The sequence below is a fragment of the Ornithorhynchus anatinus genome, chromosome X1 (genome assembly GCF_004115215.2).
Source record: "Ornithorhynchus anatinus isolate Pmale09 chromosome X1, mOrnAna1.pri.v4, whole genome shotgun sequence".
NCBI lineage: Eukaryota > Metazoa > Chordata > Mammalia > Monotremata > Ornithorhynchidae > Ornithorhynchus > Ornithorhynchus anatinus.
The window spans coordinates 62,575,550-62,600,476 of NC_041749.1; the positions used below are offsets into that span (position 1 = coordinate 62,575,550).

The following is a 24,927-nucleotide window of genomic DNA, read 5'->3' on the forward strand; positions in this document are numbered from 1 at the left end:
GGTTTCTCAGAGGAGGAGGGAGGTTGGGATGGGACACCGTAGAACCGTTCGAGGGGCTGGGAAGATGGATAATGCAAGGGAAACCTGATCAACCTCTCGCCTACCGCCTCGGCCGTAGAGTCCTTTAGCAAGCCGGGGCATCTCTGCTTAGGTCGGGTTAGCGTCGCCGCTTCGTCCGGCAGGAAAGTTGGGAAAGGGGGGAGCTGTAGATGGCGCCTCGGGTACAAGGGGGTGGGGCGGGCCACGAATGCCCGGTTTGGAACGGCTGGCCCTACACTGGACTCTCTCAGCTGGGAACTTGTGCCGCCTTCTCCTCGCTCCTCGGTCCTGGCACTGCAGCCAGGAGTCACCCGACCTCCTTACCAGCGTCTAACGACAGATGGGGGTCAGTCGGCTCCCGGATGATTTTGCCTTCTTCATCCCCTTGCCCTCTCCCACGCATGCGTCTCCTGATCTTTCTCGCCAAGCTGTCTGACTGCTACCTCCCGGACACGACACCCAAAGCAGCAGTGCATAACAACAGAGAAGCAGTGTAGCCTAGTGGATAGAGCACGGGCCTGGAAGTCAGAAGGACCTGGGTTCTAATCCCGGATCTGCCGCTTGTCTGCTGGGGGAACCTTGGGCTAGTCACTTACCTTCTCTGGGCCTAGGCTACCTCCCCGCTTCTAGACTGCGAGCCCGTTGTTGGGGGCATTGTCTCTGTTGCTGAACTGTACTTTCCAAGCGCTTAGTACAGTGCTCCGCACACAGTAAGCACTCAATAAATACGATTGATTGAATGAATGAACATAATAAACGCTTAACAAATACCATTTTTAAAAAAAAGTCGAAGTTTCTCCCCTGCTAGAATAGACCCTCACCTCAGGAAATAAGGATGAGGGTTCTGAGTCAGACCAGTAGATGTTTTTCTGTGAAAGCTAGGAGGACGGTGTGGCGAGGAGCTTGGGGGGACACCACTAGCTTTCTGAATCAGATTCTTTCAGGGGAATGCAGCCCCTTGAGTTGTCAAAAAGCAATACCCAACGTCTTCCCTTAAATCATCTGCTGGGCTTAGACCGCCTTTTTTTTTTTCCTATCTTCAGCCAGATAAGAAAGTTGATTCCAAAAGTACTCCAGCCCCGGCTAATGATGAAATACCTTGAAACGTTGCTGTTCGTTGGAGTTAAAGGAATGTACACGAGATAGATGAAGGCAGGTTGTAGAATGCTGGCAAGAGAATGTGAAAGGAAAACTTGTCCGTTCGTACCCCCACCGTCCCTCCCCCGCCCTTTGCTCAAAAAATACCACTGTGTTTTGTGAGGAGAGGGAACGATTGGGTCTAAACTATTCAAGAAAGCAAACACTTGTAATCTTCCTGAAACAAGGCATTTAGATAAAAGACATTTTCTAGATTGTTGTGGTTTTGAAAGATAACAGATAACCACCGAGAAGCCACTTCACATCTTTGATTACAGAATGGGCACTTAACAGGATTCCACGGCGGATCTGGTTAAGGCAGATTTTCTAGTTTTCACAGGGAGTAGATTTGAGGCTCAGGAAACTGTAGCAGCTATGCAGGGTATTGGGATTAGAGAGAGTTTTGAAATACGCACAGGAGAACATTAAATGGGAATACCTGAGGGTCTTTATGGAGTCGTGCAGTTGAAGTTCCGTATTTGGGAAGGTAATGAGGTCTAACTTCCTGCCCTGGGAGCTGAGTGTTCCCCAGTCTTTTGTTCATTTACAGTGTGACCTAGGGTGAGTTGCTGAGTCTATGTAGGGACAGTTTTCCCAACAGAAAAATAAAGAAGAATAATTCCTGTAACCTCACCCCACTAAGAGAAAGGAAGTTATTGGAAGGCTGACTTCTTGGGTGAAACACTAGGGTTTTTGGCTTATTGATATCATGTGAATAAAATTAAGAAAGTTGAAAATGGGTAGAAAGGAAGATTGAAGACTCGAATACTGTAATTGCAAACATTAGTGCTTCATGGGATAGTTATCCAGCAACAGTAAGCCTTTATAGCACTTTCAGGAACCATTAAGAGGAATCTGAGTCACTAAGGGTGGGTTTGGTTGCTCTATTAATCTTCCTTTTTTTCTTATCGGGATTATAATGTACTCTTTATTATTGTTACACAAAATCTACACTCCTGCCTTTTGACTGTATCAAAATAAAACTATTACAACCTTGTGGCTTGTGCCCTCTTATACAGGATTATATCTTTTACCTATGACTGTGCATTGTTGGCAGTATGTAAATGTCAAGATTGCATCATGAAAGAAATTTATTTGGCTGTCATAATGGACCACTGGAAAAAAAAATTTCAAAACAGTATGCAAAGAATATTATTTGGATCTTAAGAATGGATACAATATCTCCTGTGCTTAAAAGGACAGAAATCCCTCTATGCAGTAGGAGTGAGGACCGAAAAAAGAGAGTAGAGTGGATGAACAAAACTGAGGAAAAGCAGCATATGAAATAGAGGGAATTCAAAGAAAGTGCCCTTTCCTTCTCCTCTAGCTTCATTTACAGTGGGGAGCTTCATACAGTAGATATTTAATGATAGTAATAAGGTGTAGCGGCCTCAGAGTGAAGGCTGGCTGGTGGAGGATGGAAAGAGGAAAAGGAGGTCAGATTAATTACAGCTGACATCTCAGTTACTAATTGGCTAAGTGCCATTTTGGCAATAGAAAAAAAGTATTTAGATGGATTTCCAAGCTTAATTGCTAAATTTCTGGACATACCATGTGGTGGGAGGTTTGTAAGTCACCAAAACCATCACAGAAGAGGACCAAATGAGCATAGAACAGGTCTAAATTTGGGGAAATTCCAGACATTTAGAAGAAAGGAAATTGTGTGTGTCTCTTCTTTTAAATACCTGAAAGTTAGGGTGAATGTGTACACTGCATATTGTAGTTCAGTGCTGAATAAAGCACCCCTCACACCTACTTAGAAGTAATCAGACATCAGGAAAGGCCAGTCATACTTTCTTGATTTCTGTTCTGCTTAGTGAATGGCCTAAAAAAGAGAACATATTGGGGTCACTACGGCAGTGGTATGACAGACAGGATTGAACTGGTCTTTCAGGACTGTTGAAGGAAGTTTTTTGTGCATCTGTAAACACATCATCTGGCTATGTTGGCACGGCTGCTCCAAAAGTCGCTCGATTGATTGATTTATTTTATGGTATTTAAGTGCCTAGTATGTGCCAGGCACTATACTAAGTGCTGGGGTAGATAAAAGCTAATCAGGTTGGACACAGTCCCTGTCCCACATGGGGCTCACAGCATTAATCCCTTTTATACAGATTTAGTAACTGGAGCACAGAGAAGTTGAATGACTTGCCCAAGGCAAACAGCAGGCTAGTGGCAGAGCCCCGATTAAAACCCAGTCTTCTGACTCCCAGGACTACACATGGAAGCCTGGCTATGATATAACCCCCAAATAATCTGAACTTTTGTGTTTGGGGTGTAGAATATGCACATTAGAATTTGGGTTGCTCCCAGTGTGCTTGCCTCAACCTCAGAATTAAAATTCGTGAGGCACCTGGAAACTGAAACGTCCACTTTATCCCCATAATTCCCACCCTCACATTCATTGAGGTCCCCTTACAGACCTGCCCTGGAGCCTGAAACACCCTGTTTCACCCCTGAATTGACACCTTTACAGTCCAATATAAATCTAGTCACCCACACGGAATCAAAGATCAAGATGATTCATATAGGTCGACCATCCCCTCCTCCTCCATACCTTATCTCACCTTGGCTTCACGGACTCTGTCCTCTCCTGGTTCTCCTCTTACCTCTCTGGCCGGTCATTCTTGGTCTCCTTCACTGGAGCCTCCTCCCCCTCCCATCCTTTAACTGTTGGAGTTCCTCAAGGGTCAGTTCTTGGCCCTCTTCTGTTCTCCATTTACACTCACTCCCTCGGTGAACTCATTCGCTCTCACAGCTTTGACTACCATCTCTACGCAGATGACACGCAGATCTACATCTCCGCCCCTGTCCTCTCCCCCTCCCTTCAGGCTCGCATCTCCTCCTGCCTCCAGGATGTCTCCACCTGGATGTCGGCCCGCCACCTAAAACTCAACATGAGCAAGACTGAGCTCCTCATCTTCCCTCCCAAGCCCGGTCCTCTCCCAGACTTCTCTATCACCGTGGATGGCACGACCATCCTTCCCATCTCTCAGGCCCGCAATCTCGGTGTCATCCTTGACTCGTCCCGCTCGTTCACCCCACACATCCTATCCGTTACCAAGACCTGCCGGTTTCACCTCTACAATATCGCCAAGATCCGCCCTTTCCTCTCCACCCAAACGACTACCTTACTATTACGGGCTCTCGTTATATCCCGGCTAGACTACTGTGTCAGCCTTCTCTCTGACCTCCCTTCCTCCTCTCTCGCCCCGCTCCGGTCTATTCTTCACTCCGCTGCCCGGCTCATCTTCCTGCAGAAACGATCTGGGCATGTCACTCCCCTTCTTAAACAACTCCAGTGGTTGCCTATCGACCTCCGCTCCAAACAAAAACTCCTCACTCTGGGCTTCAAGGCTCTCCATCACCTTGCCCCTTCCTACCTCTCCTCCCTTCTCTCTTTCTACCGCCCACCCCGCACGCTCCGCTCCTCTGCCGCCCACCTCCTCACCGTCCCTCGGTCTCGACTATCCCGCCGTCGACCCCTGGGTCACGTCCTCCCGCGGTCCTGGAACGCCCTCCCTCCTCACCTCCGCCAAACTGATTCTCTTTCCCTCTTCAAAACCCTACTTAAAAATCACCTCCTCCAAGAGGCGTTCCCAGACTGAGCTCCTCTTCCCCCTCTACTCCCTCTGCCATCCCCCCTTTACCTCTCCGCAGCTAAAGCCTCATTTTCCCCTTTTCCCTCTGCTCCTCCACCTCTCCCTTCCCATCCCCACAGCACTGTACTCGTCCGCTCAACTGTATATATTTTCGTTACCCTATTTATTTTGTTAATGAATTGTACATCGCCTTGATTCTATTTAGTTGCCATTGTTTTTACGAGATGTTCTACCCCTCGTCGCTGTTTATTGCCATTGTTCTTGTCTGTCTTTATTGCCATTGTTCTTGTCTGTCCGTCTCCCCCGATTAGACTGTAAGCCCGTCAAACGGCAGGGACTGTCTCTATCTGTTGCCGACTTGTTCATCCCAAGCGCTTAGTACAGTGCTCTGCACATAGTAAGCACTCAATAAATACTATTGAATGAATGAATGAATGAATATAAGGCCTTTGAGCCATGTTTGAATTTGCTTTGACAGAGCAGAGGTTATATACTTTGAATGTCCTGAATCCTCTTTGACAATAATGTATTTTTTTTCTTCTTTGGGAGGTGGGGGGGAGGGGAATGGAAAACAGGGAGGAAGAAGTTAGCCTTTGGGCTCACTTTTCACTGTTGGTATCTCTTTAAAGCAATTTATTCTCTGATAAGATTTCCCTATCATTAAGGTTCACTGTGAGCATATAGTGTTCCTTTCACATAATGAAGGGTGTGTGGTTGGATGGAGGGTAACTAGAAATGGCTGTTCGACAGCAACAGGTTACTCTATCATCTTTCCTCCATTTACAGCCTGACTATATAATTTAGGTCCGGTAAAAAGGAACGCTACTCAAATTGTCGGGAGACTTGGCTTCTAGGTTCTCCTTTTATTTGGCTAACGTTCACATACCCCTTCTCAGTGTGCTTGACCCCTGTCTGCCTAATCACGCCGTGCACTCTGTGCCCCAGCAGGAGCATAACTGGCAGGGAAGAGAGATTGTGACAGTCGCTGAGCAACCCACTAGCACTGTAATCGGTTCTTGTTTTTTTTTTTGTTTTGTTTGTTTTATGTTTTTACTATTTGTTAAGCATCAATTAAGTGCTAGGGTAAGCACAAGATATTCAGATTGGACACAATCCATGTTCCACATGGAGCTCAAAGTCTTAATCTCCATTTTACAGATGAGGTAACTGAGCCACAGAGAAATTAAGTGATTTACCCAAGTTCACACAGCAGACAAGTGGCAGAGCAGGGATTGGAATACAGATCCCCTGACTCCCAGGCCTGGGGTCTTTCCACTAGGTTATGCTGCTTCTCTGTGCAGGTTCTTGGTTCTAAAGACTGAGGGCCAAGATCCATATGTTGTTCCTAATAGGGGACTAGACTATATCATCACATAATTTATGTTTGAAACTGAGGTAAGGGAAGAAGGCTCTGGTCTGCTCCACTGCTAGCTAACTTCAACTCTGTATGCCATGGTAGGATGGAAGGCACAGACTAAGTAGTAGAGCCCAAAATCAAGGCAGAGCCAACCAAACTGAGATTGAGGTATACAGATAGCCTCTTAGTTTACGATGATTTAACACCTCCCCCACCAAAAAAAGAAAAAAAATCCCAGTTGCATTCAAAATACGGAATTATTTTCATTTAAATTGGCTGAGTTGATAGCAACACTTGTCTTGATACAAGTGATGTGATGGAATGTGTTTTTTCAGAATGGCAACTGGAACTTTGTACAAAGTGTCTTTTCCCAGATTAAATTTCTTGCCCTGAAATGTTTGTTGGAATCCATCCACTTCATTCAACCTCTCTCACAGACAGGTATGTTTTACCATGCCTTCTCCTTATTTTACCTTTTGAGCATCTCAATTAGATGACATATCTTTGTGCTCATTGGAAATCTGAACGTTTCTATAGCAAATGAACTGGGTGTTTCATTTTAAACATAATTTTTTTCCTTTACTTTCCTGAGAGCAACTCATTTCACAGGATATTTCAAGGCCAGTCTTTTCTTTTCCTTTTTTACTTCTTGATTACTTGACAGTGTTTAAGCGTATATGCTTGTTGCCACTACAAACCAGGTATTTGCTAAAGAAAACTACCCAATTTGAATCCTCTGTGCTCTTTTCTTTCATGCATGGTTCTTATTTTCCCCATTGCAATGACAAAAATCAATATGTGTGCAGTTGAATGTGAGATCAGAAGATCTGTCTGTGTGAAATTCAACCTATTCTCAAATTGGAGGGTGGGAAAGGAAACCATAAAAGGTCTTTTTTTTTCTTTGTATTTTTCAAACTCCAGATTCAGGGCATACAACCCAATTTTGCTAAGCAGTAAATGTTCCGATTTTACCATTAGCTGCAGTATGGTATTTAGAAAAATATATTAACTTGATCCCTTGATGAATCTTAAATATGGTAAGAGCACAATATCTAGTGGCATTCATTATACAGTCACTTGAGGAATAGCTGAATCGATTCCATCCAGGAATGACAGTAAAATCATGTCCTCCCTAGCATTCCATTATCTCCTCATCACTATAACTTGAGGAGTTGTTTTCTAAACCCTGCTTTTTTTTATACAAAACATTATCATCTTTTAATGCGATGAGGACATGCAAATTAATAGAGACTGATTTTGTATGCACTGGGAAGGCTTTCAGATAAGTTAAGGGTTAACATCAAGATCCTAATTGGTTACTGCATAACTAACTGCCATTTTATGCAGCTTAGATGTGAGTGAGCTACATAACCATGAAATGTGTGCAATGTATTTTTGTCTCTCTGCCCATAAACTCTCAGTACATGCAGTAGGGTTAAGGATACAAGTTGAAGAATGCACTTTATTTTCCAATAGTGAATTCTTTCCTTCTGGTTTTGGTAAATATTTTAATTGTGGAATAATAATCTTTGAGCCAACAACTGAGTAGGTACTGTTCAAAACCTAGAAATAGGAACAGTCCCTGCCCAATTAAATTTTCTACTGAACATTTATAGTGGATACGGTTCTGCTAAATTAAATCAAGATCTGTGAATTTTAAGTTTTTTTTGTAATCTCATGGTTCTAGGTTTAATCAATTAATGGTGCTTTGTGCAGAGCACTGTACTACTACTAATAATAATAATTACAGTATTTGTTAAGTACTTACTCTGTTCCAAGCACTGTTCTATGTACTGGTGCTTGGGAGAGTACAACAGAATTAGCAGACATGTTCCTTGCCCATAACGAACTTATAGTCCTGACTGCTTAAATCTAGATCTCTTGGATATAATAATTGAACTCATGATACTTCAGACATGTTGTCATTTTTAAAATTCAAAAGTGTCTCCATAATGGAAACAAATCTGTAGTAGGCAAAGAGTATCAAACTTTTGAAGTTAACACACACCCTGTGCATGAACTTTTCTGTTCCCAGTCGCCAGTGAATTTAGAATGAGTCGCATAAGAAGGCTACATTGTGATTGCTTTGAATTGTAATATTAGTGCTATTCATTGTAAAAAATTACATTTAAGCATTCTTATGAATGTTTATTTTTTTAAACATCATGAGAAACCTAGGGTCTTTAGGAGCTGCAGGATTATAGAACAGTTAAATGACAATTTCAGAATAATATGCAGTGTTTCTATATTCTTGAGATGTAAGGTGTTAACCACCATAAAGTCCTTTTAAAATGATCCCGTGAATGTTAATATGTTCATAAAATGTTTCAGACTAACACTTAAAACATTCCATTTTAAAGCACGGGGGATATACGGAAGCCCATTCTGATTTTTGCAGACGTGAGGCACTTCAACTAGTTCCTGAAGGAACTTGTGGTATTTTGGTAAGTGTGTTTGAGTAGATCAGGTCCCAAATTTCTTGACATTTGCACATCTTCTGGCTGGAGTACAGGAGAAGAAATCCTCACCTCCCAACCCTGAAGAGGATTGGAGTCAATAACTGCCTTATTAAAGGCACTTCTCCTCCAAGAGGCCTTCCCTAAGACCCCATCTCCTCTCTCTCATCCTTGCCCTTGGGTTTGCTCCCTTTATTCACCCCTCCCTCAGCACTTACATACATATCTGTATTTTATTTACATTCATATCTGTCTCCCCCCTAGACTGTAAACTCCTTGTGGGCAGGAAGCATGTCTACCAACTCTGTTGTACTCTCCCAAGCACTTAGTACAGTGCTCTGCTTTAATACAGTGCTCTGTATTTAAGGGCTCAATAAATACAATTGATTGAATCAGCCATGGCTGGGAGGGGCAGAGATCTTGGTAATGCTGAGGCTGTAGACCCTTTACAATTTTTCCCGTACAGTAAGGGAGAATGCCTTGGCATTAAATGGCTTAGGAAGCCATGCCAGCCTATCACCTCTGCATATGGTTGAAAGATGACAGGTTTACTTTCACAACATTCCTAAATGCCATCCATGGGAACCAAGGTGTCAAGGCATGCCTTGAGGGGCCAAGAGAGTGCTATCCTTTCCTAGAAGGTGGAAGATTGGACTTGTAGGGAAGCTGCATGGCCTAATGTAAAGAGCACAAACCTAAGAGTCAGAGGACCTGGGTTCTAATCCCAGATCTGCCAATTGCTTGCCGTGTAGCCTTGTGCAAGTCACTTGATTTTTCTGTGCTTCAGTTTCCCCCGATGTAAAATGGAGATTCAGAACCTTTTCTCCTTTCCACTTAGACTATGAACCCCATGTGGGACAATGGCTCTTTCCAACCTAATTAATATGTTCCTACCCCAGAGCTTAGAACAGTGCTGGACACATAGTAAGTGCTTAACAAATACCATTATTATTCCTAATCCTGGCTCCACCTCTTGTCTGTTGTGTGACTTGGGGCAAGTCACTTAACTTCTCTGTGCCTGATTCCTCAACTGTAAAATGGGGATTAAATTCTATTCCCTCCTAATTAGACTGTGAGCTCCATATGGGACAGGGACTGTGTCCAATTTGATAATCTTGAATCTACCACAGTGCTTAAAACAGTGCTTGACACATAACAAGCGCTTAATAAGTACCATCATTATTATTACTATTGTTTGACAGGTTGGTCTAAGAAATCAAACGGACATTCCTAAACTGATCCCTGGCCTAGGGCACAGACCAAGAATATCCAAACCCTGCATCTCGAGATGTCTGTGGCCCTTTCAAAAAGAAAGAATTGCTCTGGAAGAACTCTTTGTGGCTCCTAGGCTCCTTGGCTCCCAGACAAGTTTCCTCCTCTTTCCCCTCTTCCCCCCTAATTACCCCTCCACATCCACACCCAACTGTGTCACACTGGGACCTTCTTGACCTAGTTCCTCTCTCCACCCATTACTCCAAAGCTAATTTCCCTCTTCTCCCCTCCTTCCTTGATGATCTATTTAAAAGGTGTAATGCTAGCAATAAAAAGTCTGGGAGCTTTGGTAAATGGCAGGCAGGAAAAGGAAGTGCTTAAGCAGGGTGCCAGGCAAGTTCTTGAGTCTGTGAGGTTCCCTTCCTCCCAGCTGTTTAACTTGCAGCCCATAGTTCTGAAGATGATTTTATGCTGCACTTTCTTTGGTTACCTCAGAAATTTAGAGGAGGCTAGTAATGGGCTACTTAATTTCTTGGCCTTGGGAATCTATGTAGTTTCCACCAATGTGCCTTATATGGCATGCCATGGGTCTTGTTTCATACTTCCTGAAGATCCTGTGAGCTAAAATACCCGTAACTTATTTTAAAGACCAATCATATGCCATATTTTTATATAATGACGTAAGATTGGTGTTTGCCAGTTGTAGCATTTTGAACTGTAAAGAAAATATTGAATTGAATTTGTGCTCAGGGCCTTATAAGGCTTTATTCTGACCAGATGTGTGCCCTGAATAAATCCAATTCCTGTGTATGTAGTTCAGATAGAAAGGCAGTGGAATGCATCTCTTTAGTTTTCATTTAAATGAAATCATTATTTCACCACCTGGATCTTTGGCCAAATGTCAGAGTCTACATCTGAAACAGAGTGTGTTCATTTCCTCTTGCAGCTACAAGCATGTTTAAATTTGTGACTTTACTTGAGGCTTAAAACTGCATATTAAAAAGAATCTCAGTTGTGGCATATGCCCATTTTTCTACCAAGAGCACCTGACCCCAAATCCCAATATTCTTTTCAAATGCAGAAAAAAACCCCTATGAATGATTCTATTTAGTTGCCATTGTTTTTACGAGATGTTCTTCCCCTTGACTCTATTGCCATTGTTCTTGTCTGTCCATCTCCCCCGATTAGACTGTAAGCCCGTCAAACGGCAGGGACTGTCTCTATCTGTTGCCGACTTGGTCATCCCAAGCGCTTAGTACAGTGCTCTGCACATAGTAAGCGCTCAATAAATACTATTGAATTGAATGAATGAATGAATGATTATAAACTCACCTGTAAACTGCAGCACACACCTTAAAGGATCCAGCTACCTTGAAGATCTCATTCTACCATATGCAACACAGGATCCTGAAGACTGAAGCTCTATTATAGTGTTATAATAAGTGCTTACAGTGTTTTGCACACAGTAAGTGCTCAATAAATACCATTGATTAATTGGGGCATTCTTACTGACATTTTTCAAATTCTGTCTAAATGGAAATGGAAGGTGGACATTTTGCATGAAGGGGAGTTGCAGAATTTTTCCTTAAACACTCCCCTTCCTCCACCCCTGCCCCCCCACGAACTGCCACCTTGAGACCTAGGTGCTAGACCCATCTTTTTAAAATGAAATTTTAGTAAGTTTTTTTTTGGTATATCTTGGTCATGGCTGCTATTCTCTTTATTTTAATTGATTCCCATTTTCATTTTTTGTTCTCAGATGCTTTTATCAAAAAATGCAAAATTAAAACTTTTTTAAATATGGAATTTGTTAAGTGCTTACTATGTGCCAGGCACTGTACTAGGCACTGGGGTAGATACAACAGATAGATGAACAGATATTCCTGTTCCGCACAGGGCTCACAGTCTTAATTTCCATTTTACAGATGAGGTCACTGAGGCACAGAGAAGTGACTTGCCCAGAGTAACACCGCAGACATGTGGTGGAGCGGGGATTAAAACCCAGGCCTATGCTCTTTCCACTAGGCCATGCTGCTTCTCTACTTAAACTTAAAACTCAAAATGAAACTTGTGTATTTTAAAGCATTTGAGAGTAAAAACAGGTGTGGTACTTTGTGGTGTAAGTCTGTGTTTATTCCATCACTGGGACTGAAAGAAATTTACATCTGTGGCTAGGTAAAATGATCAAGTTGCTGAATCTTTCCCTCCATATATCCTGTTCTTGCCTTCTTCCTGTTCTTCCCCTGTGACCCCAAACTAAAGTGCTCCGGAGAAAGGCCGTCCCTATATTGGTCTTTCTGGGAAGGCAGTACCTTGTAGGTCTGTACAAGTCATAGTTAGGACTGTGCGGCTCATGCCAATTAGTAAAGTGGCTATAAAAGGTGCCCAACTATTTTTGTGTGGAGGAGCCTATTTTAAAATTATTATTATTATTTTTATTCAGTCTCACAACCAGGGAAACCATTGGACCATCAAAAGCATCCTCCTTCAAAAGACTAAGAGCAGTGTATTTCTCTTGTGTCTTTTTTTTTTCTGTCACTCTCAACCTCCCCCCCCCCCCCCGCCCCCATTCCTTTCTGCGTGTGTGTGTGTGTGTGTGCGCGCGCGAGATTTCCTGGGGGATTTCTTGAATTTCAAGTCATGAAAAGGAAAAACATGGTTGAAGTTTTTCTGCAGTACAATAGTTTATTTGCCTTTTTAAAAGAAAGTGATGACTGTAAGGCAAATGTGAGCTCCGCAGGAAGGAACTTTATCGTCCAAGACAATACAATTACAAAGGGTGAGGCTGGGTCACCGAACGTTCTCATTCCAGCTTCCAAAACCAGAATAATTTAGTGTGACACAAATTGGAAAAATGGAGACTGGATACATGCTGAGCTTTGGTTTTCTCCTCCTAGGGAACTCTGAGCTACTAAATTCTTCTTCGGAGGATGATGATGATGATGATATCCTTAGGGCTGCCTGGCAAATGGCTTTATTTCAATTGCTAATTTCATTCATTTTATTACCTGTGTATCTTCTAGAGGGAGGGGATCTTTTCCACCGGGCCCCCTAAGGGCTATTCCTTATTGAGCAGTGCTTAAACCTTGATCATTTTAGACTGTTTGGATTGGGGAGAGGTAAGCACTCAATAAATACAATTAATGATTTGACATTTCTCATTGCTGCTTATTGGGCAATGCCAATTGGGCAATAAAAAATCCGCTTAACTTCCCTGTGCCTCAGTTGGCCCCTCTTTAAGACGAGGGAGCAGATGGTTTTATTTCAGCGGGGTTATGAGGCAGTGGAAGAAAAGTTCTATATCAATGGCTAATGTCTTGAGCTCCTTACTTTCACTCTGTGAGAAATGGAGACTACAATCATTCTATTTTAATTCCTGTTTGGCTTTTTTAAATACTATTTTTATGGCTGTATCTCTTTTTTCCGAGTCAGGAAAAAATCATCTACTCTTCTTAATCATCTCCTACCACTACTACCACTCACACTGCTTTGGTGCTGGGACTCTGTACGCACTTTTGTGGGTATTTAGGACAGAGAGATATGGTTGAATCTCGAAGACTTACTCAATGTAATTTGGTTAATCGACAAAATGTGGTGGATTATTTATATTTATTTATATTATTTATAATGGATATTTATTGAGCATAGTCTTGGGAGTCAGAGGACCTAGGCCCTAATCTCAGCTCTGCCACTAACCTACTGTGTGACTTTAGGCAAGCCACTTAACTTCTCTGTGCCTCAGGTCCTTCATGCCCAAAATGGGGATTCAGTACCCGTTCTCCCTCCTACTTAAATTGTGAGCCCATGTGGGGCCTGATGATCTTGTATCTACCCCAGTGCTTAGAACAGTGCTTGGCACATAGTAAGGGTTTAACAAATATCACAATTAGGGTAGTAGCACTTGGATCATTTAAGGAATTCTGTTAAGCGCTGATAGAGCCATTCGGAGCATTCAAACACCTGAGAGAAAATTAGACTTTCTGTAATGGAGACAGGTGTCTTCTCTTCATTTTTTCATCAACAAACTACAGAGCCCATCATTTTTTATCTTAATCTGCTACTCCACCCTTCTTATGTTCAAACAGAAGATGCTACTGTGTATTATATGGCCAGTAGCAGCCCCCACCTACTCTTTACATATTGGTTTCTGTAGGGAACTCCTTGGAGTTGGAAAATTGGCTTGAGCGTTCAGTTCCCAGTGTGCACAGCTGCTTTTTTTAATTATTTTTTTTGTCATATTCGTTAAGCACATACTATGTGCTAGGCACTGTACTAAATGCTGGGGGTGGATACATAATAAAAAATAATTATGGTATTTAAGCCCTTAACTATGTGCCAAGCATTGTACTAAGCGCTGGGGTGGGTACAAGCAGATCGGGTTGGACACAGTCCCTGTCCCACGTGGGGCTCACAGTCTCAATACCCATTTTACAGGCGAGGTAACTGAGGCCCAGAGAAGTTAAGTGACTTGCCCAAAGTCACACAACTGACAAGTAGCGGAGTCGTGATTAGAACCCATGACCTCTGATTCCCAAGCCCGGTTTCTTTCCACCGAGCCACACTGCTTCTCATAGCTAATCAGTTTGGGCACAGTCCATGTTCCACATGGGGCTCACAATCTTAACCCCCACTTTACAGATTCATTCATTCAATAGTATTTATTGAGCGCTTACTATGTGTAGAGCACTGTACTAAGCGCTTCGAATGAACAAGTCGGCAACAGATAGAGACAGTCCCTGCTGTTTGACGGGCTTACAGTCTAATCGGGGGAGACAGGCAGACAAGAACCATGGCAATAAATAGAGTCAAGGGGAAGAACATCTCATAAAAACAATGGCAACTAAATAGAATCAGGGTGATGTACATCTCATTAAACAAAATAAATAGGGTGATAAAGATATATACAGTTGAGCGGACGAGTACAGTGCTGAGGGGGGTGGGACAGGAGAGGGAAAGGGGGGAGAAGAGGGTTTAGCTGCAGAGAGGTGAAGGGGGGGTAGAGGGAGCAGAGGGAAAAAGGGGGGAGCTCAGTCTGGGAAGGACCTCTTGGAGGAGGTGAGCTTTAAGTAGGGATTTGAAGAGGGGAAGAGAATTAGATTGTCGGAGGTGAGGAGGGAGGGCATTCCAGGACCGCAGGAGGTCGTGGCCCAGGGGTCGACAGCGGGATAGGCGAGACTGAGGGACGGTGAGGAGGTGGGCGGCAGAGGAGCGGAGCGTGCGGGGTGGGCAGTAGAAAGAGAGAAGGGAGGAGAGGTAGGAAGGGGCAAGGTGATGGAGAGCCTTGAAGCCTAGAGTGAGGAGTTTTTGTTTGGAGCGGAGGTTGATAGGCAACCACTGGAGGTGTTTAAGAAGTGGAGTGACATGCCCAGATCGTTTCTGCAGGAAGATGAGCCGGGCAGCGGAGTGAAGAATAGACTGGAGCGGGGCGAGAGAGGAGGAAGGGAGATCAGAGAGAAGGCTGACACGGTAGTCTAGCCGGGATATAACAAGAGCCTGTAGCAAGTAAGGTAGCCGTTTGGGTGGAGAGGAAACTTAGTTTCAGATAAGAGGAAACTCAGTTGCAGATGAGGTAACTCAGTTACAGATGAGGTAACTGAGGCCCAAAGAAGTGAAGTGACTTACCTAAGGTCTCACAAAGCAGACCAGTGGTGGAGCTGAAATTAGAACCAAGGTCCTTCTGACTCCCAGGCCTGTGCTCTATCCATTACGCCGCACTGCTTTGTTTCCTTCCAAGAAGATGGGCTGAAATTTCTTATTCTTTTCCTACCTTAGTTTGTAGCCTGACCTTTCCTCTGATTAGCTGGACAACTTTGAAGACAACATCATTTACCTGGACTTCCAGGACATAGCTCAAGAGACAGGGAATAGTTTTGAGTGGATCTAGCCCTCCATTTCAAAAGGTCAGAAACATTAACCATACCCATGCCTTGGCCTTTGTAATAGTTTTATGAATTATGTTAGTGCCTGCATTCTTTTATGACTGTTCAATATCACCAGCAGGAAAGGGTTGAGACTTTCAAAAATTTATTATTCTAATTTTGTCGGGTTTTTAAAATATATATTGGGGGTTTATTGCATTTAATCTACTCTGTGTCTACCTGCTTAACTTTTTGATTTTTTAAAAAAGGACATCCATCCTCTCTGTTAGACTTTATGGAGCCTAGTTTGCTAGACAAAATTATAGTGCTTACTTAATGGAAATGTAATGCTAAATATACAGTATTTATTCCTCGGTATATTTCCAGGGTCATTTATTTAAAGATTAGATGTAATCATTGAACACAGATGAAGAAATATGACAGTTGAAGACCAATGACTTAAAATTTTTAGGTAAAATGTTCAGTGTTCAAGATAGTCCTAGTTTGCACAATTTAGTGTCTTGTTTTACAATTTTGCAACTACCCTTAATGTTAGAACAGTTATCTCTTTCAACTTTTTGCTTTCAAGAGATTGGTGTTAGCAGCTAATGCCAAAAATGCACAAGTCGTCTACTGTGTAATCCAGCGCTTAGAACAGTGCTTTGCACATACTAAGCGCTTAACAAATACCATCATTATTATTATTATTATTATTTTTATCCTACATTGATGTTTTTCAGAATGCACAAACAAGTCTTCCCGTAATTTACCCTATAAGGTTGGCCACCCATCTGACTGTGACAGCTGTCAGATGATATATTCAGGTCTGATAGCAACTTTGTCAGTTTCGATTAGGATTTGGAGGGCCCAGGTTTTGTTTTTTTTAATTTAATATTTGTTAAGCACTTACTATGTGCCATCCACTATTCTAAGCGTTGGGGTAGGTACAAGAAAATTGGGTTGGACACAGTCCCTGTTCCACACGAGGCTCACTTTCTAAGGTAGAGAGAGTGAGATTTAATCCTTACTTTACAGATGAGAAAACTGAGACACAGAAAAATTAAGTGACTTGCCCACGGTCACACAGCAGGTATGTGGCGGATCCAGGATTAGAATCCAGGTCATCTGACTCCTGGGCCTGTGCTCTTTCCACGCTGCTTCTCAGAAGAAATGGCAAAGCACTATTGTTCCCATTCTGCAGGGAACGTATCTACTGTCGCTGATATAGTTTACTCTCCCAAGTACAGTACTTTACACACAGAGAGTGCTCAACAAATAGGATTGATTGTATTTCTTGACCACTTACTCTGTTCAGGCCAATGCGTTATGGATGGGAGAGTCCAATAATATATGATCCATGTCCTCGAGTATACAATCTAGCAGGGGAGAAACACTACAATAAACTACAAGTAGGGAGGAGGGAGGCAGAGGGGAAAGCTAACTTAATCATTCTTTTCTGTTCTCTTCATTCCCACTGTTGATCACTTATTGACACTGTCACCTCAAATTCCCTCCACCTTCATATCCAGTGGAACACAACTCACCCCCATCTTCAAAGCCCTTCTAAAATCACGGATCCTGGAGGCCTTAACCAGTTAATTCCCATTTGTGGCAACTACCCTTTCAATGCTTTGGTGCTATCTAAGTAACTTCTCTTGGGAAAAAAGAGGAGGAGTTTTACAGAAGCATCTTCTGTAAAACTTGGGCTTGGCTTGGTGCCAGTTCAGGGAAATCTCAAAGATTTTCCCCCTCCCTTTTTCTTTACCCCTCAGTTTCTCCTCATCCCTCCCATTCACCCTCTCATTATTTGACCAAGTTGTATAGTAATAGTAATGAAAGTGGTATTTGTTAAGCACTCACTATATGCCAAGCACTGTACTAAGCCCTGGAGTAGATAAAAGATAATTAGATCAGTCACAGTCTAAGGGGGGAGGCAGAAATGAGGAAAGTGAGGCACAGAGAAGTTGAGACCTTCTCAAGGCCACACAGCAGGCAAGTAGTAGAACCAGGATTAGATAGAACTCAGGTTCCCTGGCCCCCAGGTCTTTGTTCTTGCCATTAGGTCTTATTACTTCCCAATATGCCATCCCCGACCTCATCTGACCACCATCCAATATTTGAGACCACAACAAATTGTACTGTCTGCCAGGTCTTAGGCGTACAAAATTTCCACTTTCAGTCTCTGCAGCCAAAGCACAGAGCGGAATTGACAATGCGATAAATGAAACCAGCAACTGAGTGCAGCTACCAACACTGCCAGCTGTTCAGAGATCCTGCCACCATGAGTCCTAGAGAAAGGCAACTGACAGGAACATTAGGGAGCAGGTTGCAGTGGCTGTGCACAGCACTGCTCCTCTTTCTCCATGCTGTATTTAGCGGGACTTTTTTCTTTTTTTTTTTGCCTCCTACAACTACCCCATACTTGGCCATTGGCCCTAGAAGCCTTCCCCCACTTTTTTGAGCTTGAGAAAATGCAGCTCTATCTAGATATAAGCAAATAGTGATATTTTTTCTCCTATTACAATCCTCCCCTTGATCCTCCAAAGCTATAACTTGAAGTAATAAAGCAAAATTAGGGAAAAAGAAAAATTTAGAATGAATCTTCAAATGATCCCTTAGGCTCCCCAAGAAGTGTGGGAAGCTATGCCTGTGAAGACTGGACAAACCACTGGAGAGCTTTTAGAGAACGATTTTTATCTTGGTAAGAGAGATGGACTAGATAGAAGGTGTCTATTTACACTTTTTTTTATTCCTTCCCTTTCCTTATCTATAAAAGGTTTATTTATGAATGTGGACAAATATAAGGTACAGGCAGCACTCCAAGTTACAACACAATCAGTTCCTGAAAACTGTCTTTAGCCAAAATATGTCAGAACTAATTTTCTCATACAATGGAGTCTGTCATCAAAAATGACCAATGAGCCTCGACCGGAGATTGTGGGGCTGAGAACCTGGGCAAGCGAATTGATTACAGTGATTTTTTTTTGAAAATGGTATTTGTTAAGTGCTTACTATATGCCAGGCAGTGTACTAAGTGCTGGGTAGATACAAAATAATCAGGTTGGACATAGTCCCCTCCCTACATAGAGTTAGCAGTCTTAATCCCCATTTTACAGAGGGGTAACTGAGGTGCAGATGTGAAGTGACTTGCTCAAGGTCACACAGCAGACAAGTGGCAGAGCTGGGATTAGAACCCAGGTCTTTCTGACTCCCATGCTCTATCCAGTGTCACTCAAACTCTTTCATTTCTAGACTGCAAACTCCTGTGAGTCGGAAACATGTCTGCCAACTGTTATAGTCTACTCTTCCAAGCGTTTAGTACAGTGCTCTACATGCAGCTCATTAAATACGATTGATCGATTGATCCCTGCCAGTCTTGTTTCTGTTAGGGCACTGAGTGAAATGAGTGAGTGAGTAGGGTGGGCAAAGATGTGGCCTACTGCAAAATGCATGCAAAGGTTTTTGTTTTGTTTTGTTTTTTAAATATAAGACCCATTTTCTGGCCAAGGTGGCAGCCTTTATGGACAAAGTGACCCTTGTCAGAAGTAATGAGCGGCAGGATAAAATAGTTCATAAAGCCCTCCACTGAAAGGATGTCATGAAAAAAACATCTGGAACTTTAGCAATCTGGTTTGCTCCTTTCTCTCCAGTGTCCTTAGGAGGGAGAGGTCTTGATGGGCCTTTGACTCATTCTCCCACTTGGCATTTTGGATTGAAAGCTAGTTGAGTGGAAACCAAACTAAACTCCCTGCTTTTGTATGTTAAATGGAATTGCTAAAATCCAAAGAGAGCCTCCGGGGAATTGTTTATATGGTGTTTGTGGGGCCGCCAGCCAGGGCAAGGCAACTACATTCACATTGCTGGAATCCATAGATAAAAAAGACTCCACTAAACCTGTAGGAGATGAATCGATAGCAGCCTAAGCCAAGGTTATGGGCTCGTGAGACAGGAAGAGTGGCGGTGCCGTCTACAGTGATGGGAAAGTCATGGGGAGGACAGGGTTTCGGTGGAAATATAAAGAATTCTCTTTTGGACATGTTAAACGTCAACCTTGAGGTGAGGGAGGGCATCGAAGTAGAGATGTCTTGAAGACAGAAGGAAACGTGAAACTGCAGAAGGGAGAGAGATCAGGGTGTATACTCCTTAAGCACTTAGATGCTAACCTACAACACTTATGAACCTGTCCTCATACTCTTCCACTTCCCTTATCTGTAATTTATTTTAATGTCCGTCCCCCCGTACACTGTAAGCTCGCTGTGGGCAATAATTGAGTCTACCAACCCTAGGATGATGATGATGATAATAATTGTGGTATTTAAGTGTTTACTATGTGCCAGGCACTGTTCTAAGCGCAGGGGTAGATACAATATAATTGGATTTACACAGTCCCTGTCCCACGTAGGGCTCACAGTCTTGATCCCTATTTTAAAGATAAGGGAACTGAGGCACAGAGAAACTCGGATTAGAACCCAGGTCCTCTGACTCCCAGTCCAGTGCTCTTGCCTCTAGGCTATGCTGCTTCTCAATGTTAAATGTTGTTTTTCAGGCAGCAGAATTCTTGCCGTCAACCACTACTTAGAAAGCAATTAAGAAGTTTTACATTAGCTCTTGCACAATTTCCCTCTGGCATAGACATAAGGCTTAACCTCACTGAAATATTTGGATTGTGCTTGAGAAGAGTAGGGTTAGGGGTTTTACAAGCAGCTTACTGATTCCGTTTGTTCATTATTCAGGCCCTTTGTTTTGCCACCGCCTCTTTCTGCTGTTGCCTTTTGGCCATTTTGCCTTCATTAGCATCTCCATCGGAGCATGGGAAAAGAAAGGAAAAGGAAGTCGAGGAATTTTAGTCTGTTAGCAACTCTGGTAGTATTTTGGTGTGGAAGGAGGTCACAAAGATTGGTTCAGATGAGGTCTCTGGATAGTTGTGGATTTCTTTAAGCTTTTATTTGTATGAATAAAATTAAAGTTTAGTACATTAGTATTTCACTACAATCTAGATTGCTTTCTGTATATGGCAATTGTGAGGCATAATCCCTCACATTTTTAGAGGCTGGAACAGGGAGGCAGAAAGTAGACGGTGAGAAGTAAGGCAGATGCATTAGCTAACCAGGACTTTAGAAGGGCATTCAAACAGAAAATGAGGTATTCTATAAAGCACCAGAACAGAAGAACTCCAAAGCAGGCAGTATTAGAGGGAAGGAAGTTAGAGTGAACTGATTTTTATTAGCTGTATCAATTACTCTTTTGCTGGTTGTATATTTGGTATGAGATTATAAATCCCTTGAGGACAAGGGCTGTGTCGTTTACTCCTACTTTGCATTCCCAAATGTCTAGTCCAGAGCTCTGCACTCAGTCTTTAAATTAAGATGTTGATAACACGATTAGGAAACTTTTGTAGGGAGTAACTGAAGAAGCTAGAAATTTAGGCTCTTGTGCTCTCACTTTCTCCCTTCCCTTCTCTCTTTTTCTCCCCATCTATTTTATAGGCATATAAATACCTGTCATTTTCATTAGTAGTATTTACTGAAGGCCTGTTGTGTGCAGAGTATTGTACCAAGCTTGGGGGACTACAATAGAATTAGTAAACATGATCCCTATCATCAAGGGGTTTACAATTCAGTGGGGGAAACCCACACCAAAATTATTTACAGATGGGAAGAAGGAAAAGGGGATATGCATAGGAATTAGTGCATTAGTGATAGATTATGTGAGAGGTTCTTCAAACTGCAAGTGTTTCTGTTTGTGAGTATGTGTGCATGTCCATGGTGGAGTTGCGCTGAAGTGGCAGTTGAGGGATATAATAATATGGTGGTATTTGATAAGGGAGGAGGCATCGGCTTCCTCCTCTCGCCCCGATGCCGCTTCCGCACTATCCCTCCTCCCCCCTCCCTCTCCTTCCCCTCCTTCGAAGCCCATAACATTCGCCTCTACCACCCACTCCAGTTACTTGTCGCCGTCATCTACCGCCCTCCCGGTCCCACCTCCGACTTCTTCAACCACCTTGACCCCTTTCTCACCTTCCTTCTCTCCTTCTCTCTGCCCACTCTGATCCTTGGAGACTTCAACATCCATACGGATGTACCCGACGACTCCTCTGCCGCCCGCCTGCTATCCCTCCTCGACTCTGCCGACCTCCTCCTCCACCATACCGCGCCCACTCACCGACTCGGTCACACCCTCGATCTCGTCATCTCCTACTGCTGCACTATCTCCTCACTCACCAACTCTGAAATCCCTCTCTCGGACCATAACCTTCTCACCTGCCTCATCTCTCACACTCCCTCCCCCTGCAAATCTTCGCTACTGCCCCACAGAGACCTCCGCTCTCTCGATCCCATCCGTCTTTCCAATAGCATCTCGCCTCACCTTGCCGCCCTGTCCTCTCTTCCCACTCTCGACGATCAGGTCTCCGCTCTCAACTCCACCCTCACTACTCATCTCGACTCTCTCGCCCCCCTTTCCCTCCGCCGCTCTCGCGCCACTAACCCACAGCCCTGGATCACCTCCTCCGTCCGCCTCCTACGCTCCTATGCTCGAGCTGCTGAGCGCCGCTGGCGAAAGTCCAAGCACCAAGCCGACCTCACACACTTCAAATTTATCCTTTCCTGCCTTAACTCTGCCCTCTCCTCCGCCAGGCAAAGCTTCTTCTCCTCCCTCATCGACACCCATGCCCGTCACCCCCGCCGATTGTTCCGGACCTTTAACTCTCTCCTTAGGCCCCCTGTTCCTCCCCCTCCCCCATCTCTCACCCCTAATGATCTGGCCACCTATTTCCTCACGAAAATCAACACGATCAGGTCTGAGCTCCCCAAAGTCACCCCTCCGCCTCTCCCCTCCCCCCCAACAACCCCCTCCCCTACTTTCCCATCCTTCCCTGCAGTATCCTCAGAGGAGATCTCCTCCCTCCTCGCAAGTGCCACCCCCTCCACCTGCGCCTCGGACCCCATTCCCTCTCACCTTCTTAAAACCATCGCCCTGCCCTCCTCCCTTCCTTAACTTCTATTTTTAACCACTCAATCTCCAAGGGCTCCTTCCCCTCTGCCTTCAAACACGCCCACGTCTCCCCCATCCTAAAAAAACCCGCTCTTGACCCCACTTCCCCCTCCAGTTATCGTCCTATCTCCCTACTACCCTTCCTTTCCAAAATCTTAGAACGAGTCGTCTACAATCGATGCCTAGAATTCCTTAACTCCCATTCTCTCCTAGACCCCCTCCAATCTGGCTTCCGTCCCCTCCACTCTACCGAGACTGCTCTCTCTAAGGTCACCCATGACCTCCTTCTTGCCAAATCCAATGGCTCCTACTCCATTCTGATCCTCCTTGACCTCTCTGCTGCCTTTGACACTGTCGACCATCCCCTCCTCCTCCGTACCTTATCTCACCTTGGCTTCACGGACTCTGTCCTCTCCTGGTTCTCCTCTTACCTCTCTGGCCGATCATTCTCGGTCTCCTACGCTGGAGCCTCCTCCCCCTCCCATCCTTTAACTGTTGGAGTTCCTCAAGGGTCAGTTCTTGGCCCTCTTCTGTTCTCCATTTACACTCACTCCCTCGGTGAACTCATTCGCTCTCACGGCTTTGACTACCATCTCTACGCAGATGACACGCAGATCTACATCTCCGCCCCTGTCCTCTCCCCCTCCCTTCAGGCTCGCATCTCCTCCTGCCTCCGGGACGTCTCCACCTGGATGTCTGCCCGCCACCTAAAACTCAACATGAGCAAGACTGAGCTCCTCATCTTCCCTCCCAAGCCCGGTCCGCTCCCAGACTTCTCCATCACCGTGGATGGCACGACCATCCTTCCCGTCCCGCAGGCCCGCAATCTCGGTGTCATCCTTGACTCGTCCCTCTCGTTCACCCCACACATCCTATCCGTTACCAAGACCTGCCGGTTTCACCTCTACAATATCGCCAAGATCCGCCCTTTCCTCTCCACCCAAACGGCTACCTTACTGTTACGGGCTCTCGTTATAGCCCGGCTAGACTACTGTGTCAGCCTTCTCTCTGACCTCCCTTCCTCCTCTCTCGCCCCGCTCCGGTCTATTCTTCACTCCGCTGCCCGGCTCATCTTCCTGCAGAAACGATCTGGGCATGTCACTCCCCTTCTTAAACAACTCCAGTGGTTGCCTATCGACCTCCGCTCCAAACAAAAACTCCTCACTCTAGGCTTCAAGGCTCTCCATCACCTTGCCCCTTCCTACCTCTCCTCCCTTCTCTCTTTCTACCGCCCACCCCGCACGCTCCGCTCCTCTGCCGCCCACCTCCTCGCCGTCCCTCGGTCTCGCCTATCCCGCCGTCGACCCCTGGGTCACGTCCTCCCGCGGTCCTGGAACGCCCTCCCTCCTCACCTCCGCCAAACTGATTCTCTTTCCCTCTTCAAAACCTTACTTAAAAATCACCTCCTCCAAGAGGCGTTCCCAGACTGAGCTCCTCTTCCCCCTCTACTCCCTCTGCCATCCCCCCTTTACGTCTCCGCAGCTAAAGCCTCATTTTCCCCTTTTCCTTCTGCTCCTCCACCTCTCCCTTCCCATCCCCACAGCACTGTACTCGTCCGCTCAACTGTATATATTTTCGTTACCCTATTTATTTTGTTAATGAATTGTACATCGCCTTGATTCTATTTAGTTGCCATTGTTTTTACGAGATGTTCTTCCCCTTGACGCTGTTTAGTGCCATTGTTCTTGTCTGTCCGTCTCCCCCGATTAGACTGTAAGCCCGTCAAACGGCAGGGACTGTCTCTATCTGTTGCCGACTTGTTCATCCCAAGCGCTTAGTACAGTGCTCTGCACATAGTAAGCGCTCAATAAATACTATTGAATGAATAAACAGAAGGCAGATGTTATCAGTTTTGAATCACTTTGGACACTACATTTTATAAGCAGTCACTACAAAATACGCATAGGATGACAACAAAAAAGACCAAACAATTTAACAGGCTTATAGTGATTTTTTTTCAATCAAAAGTCCACAGAAAATTTTACCAGCTCACACACACACACAAAAAAAATCAATGGTATTTATTGAGCACTTGCTATGTGCAGAGCACTATACTATGCACTTGGATGAGTACAATACAGAGTTAGCAGACACATTCCCTCCCCATAACAAGCTTACAGTCTAGAAAGAGAGACAGATGTTAATAGAATTAAATAATTTGTAATGTATACTTTAAATATATGTACACAAGTGCTGTGGGGTTGAGGGTGAGGCGAATATCAAATGCCCAAAGGTCACAGATCCAACTGCAGAGATAATGCAGAAGGGAGAAG

At 44.2% G+C, this 24,927-nt stretch overlaps 1 protein-coding gene across 28 annotated transcripts in view; it reads left to right on the plus strand.

Moving 5' to 3' along the window:
- MAGI1 (membrane associated guanylate kinase, WW and PDZ domain containing 1) overlaps window positions 1-24,927 on the plus strand; it is a 613,606-nt gene that overhangs the window by 1,139 nt on the left and 587,540 nt on the right. The gene's annotated exons all lie outside the window — the stretch shown is intronic.